Here is a 2,531-nt window from a genome sequence, read left to right on the forward strand (position 1 = left end):
CGCTTATTCTTTATTTTCATGATCATGAAAACTGAAATAGTATAATTGAATCTTAATCAACCTGCACCTTTACCTGTGTGTGTGTGTGTTTGTATGTGTTACCATAAACTGGCGTCACACAAAGTGAGGAGAGTCAAGGAGGATGCAGAGACCGAGGAGTGAAAGCACTAGCCAGACCTCCGCTGGGTGAGTGCACAGTTGACTGAAATCTTGGGGAGATTTATTGCCACTCAAATTCCAGTGAATACCAATGGTCGGTGCCAATGAGAAATTAATGGTACGCGGTTGTTGCGATGACACAAATTCATCTGCAAAGATTATCGAAAGAGGTGGAGAGTGCTGAAAATCTGAGTAGATTTGTTGTCACTCAGACTCCAGGGAATACCGCAAGTTGTTCTCAAAGAGAAACCTTTGATGATAGCCTATATGATTTCTCCTAGTGAGTAAATAATAATAATAATAATAATAATAATAATAATAATTAGGAACAATTCCGAAAAACTTCGAAAAAAGAATGTCAAAAATTGGAATCAGAGAAATAACCGCAAAAGTACAACTAACGATAATGAAAACGACTGAAATTTAAGGAAACCCCTTGAATGCGGAGAATAATACAAGACAATATAACGAATGAGCATTACAGGGAATGAAGAACACCGGAGCTGCATATCTACAAGTTCTACACCCCTATCATGCACCCCACCCCCATTGTTTCATCACCGTTCCCCCCAATAAAAAAGTGATACCAAAGAGCCGAGAAGGGTCAAGAAGGACTGAAACACCGAGGAGTGAGCGCTAACCAGACCCCGGCTGGACAAGCGCAAAGAGAACTGGAACCTTGAGGAGGCTGAATGCCACTCAAATTCCAGTATAAACCAATGGCCACTACCAGCGAGAAATCAATGGTAAGAGGCTGTTGCGATGATGCAAATTCATTTGCAAATGCTATCGAAGTAGGTGGAGAGAGATGGACGTCTGGGGAGACTTGTTGTCACTCAGTTTCCAGAAAACACCACAGGTTTCCAATCAGATCGTTTGTTGACTTGTGTGAAAGCTCCATGTGAGCCAATAATAATAATAATAATAATAATAATAATAATGATTCAGAAAATCGATATTCGCGATGATAACTGCAAAAGTATCTCGTCATTAACAAGTGAGTATCGATAATACATAATTGTATTTTTATTATTGATCAAGACACAGGTGTTTTAACAGAAATACTATATTGATTTAGCCATAATCGATAAAGTTCACTCTACAGTTGATCACAGTAACATTGCAGAAGCTAATTCATCAGCGACGATTTATATATCAATTATTATCTCGACATTATCACCTTTTTTTCTTACCAGCGCATGCTGCATTTATTCATTGCAGTTTAATATGATAAGCCAATGACATGAGGGAAATCGATTTTCCCGGTCGTGAGAAGTTCATCTTTTCGCTATTTTCCTTCTTTTTGGTTCTATCAGATGAATCAATTACGACCATACAAACGTTTGTTTATCAAAAATCGGACGGTTTTAGTTACGGCAGTCCATATAAGCCTTGTATGGTCTTCTTGATTACCTTCTGTGGTCGCATTATGATAAAACAACACCAGACTAGTTCTTGATATGACTAGGTTGAGCTCTCTCTCTCTCTCTCTCTCTCTCTCTCTCTCTCTATCTCTCTTTTCTTTCTCTCTCTCTCTCTCTCTCTCTCTCTCTCTCACTCTCTCTCTCTGTGATACCGTCACGTATTGTAGAAAAAGGAATCCAAACGCTGTCTGTTGCTATGTCTTGACGAGCCCTAGTGATTATCTTCTCTGTTCGATTTACTGTCGTTCGATCTCTCTCGGAGGACCTTCAAGCCGATAACTGTGGTCCATTTTCTCCCAACTATAAACTGTTTCAAACTAACACTAAATATATTCTCCCGGCGGTCTTAGTCATCGCCACATCTGAAACTGATTACTTCCACCCTTGCTCTATCGATCACTCCAAGTTGGCTATTCGGAAACTGACCACCGATCGTGAGGTGTCTTCTTGTCTTAAGTTAAAAAGACTTCGGTCCTATCATCATCTTTCTTTTTGTTTTATTCTTTTTTTTTTTTTTTTTGCTAATTTTATTTCTTATAATTTTATTTCTTATAATTTTATTTCTTATAATTTTACTCTGCTAGTCATTTTCTCACATTGTTATGTTTTTGTTTTCCTCCTTTTTATGAATCAGTTCCTAACACTCTGGAGACGTCTATATTATCACACTTGTACATTTCACCATAAATCTAGCCATATCTATAATAAAAAGTCACCCAAAAATGATGTACAGGTTTTGTCAATAAAATTCGGTGTCGTTTTTTGTAAGACCGTGCACAGGTCCTCGACAACAAACGCTTATGTGCAATGGTTTTCTGTTCTTTTGCAGCTCTTTTTTGTTGTAGTTATTTGCGTGTTGTCTTCGGTACCACCGAGAGGGGGGCACTGGCTTACAAATGTACAAAAATGGCATAGGAAAAAAATCCTGATACATTGTGTATAAATCAG

Source organism: Euprymna scolopes, chromosome 9, assembly GCF_053919585.1.
Source record: "Euprymna scolopes isolate OS-2025 chromosome 9, ASM5391958v1, whole genome shotgun sequence".
In the NCBI taxonomy this organism is placed as follows: Eukaryota; Metazoa; Mollusca; class Cephalopoda; order Sepiida; family Sepiolidae; genus Euprymna; species Euprymna scolopes.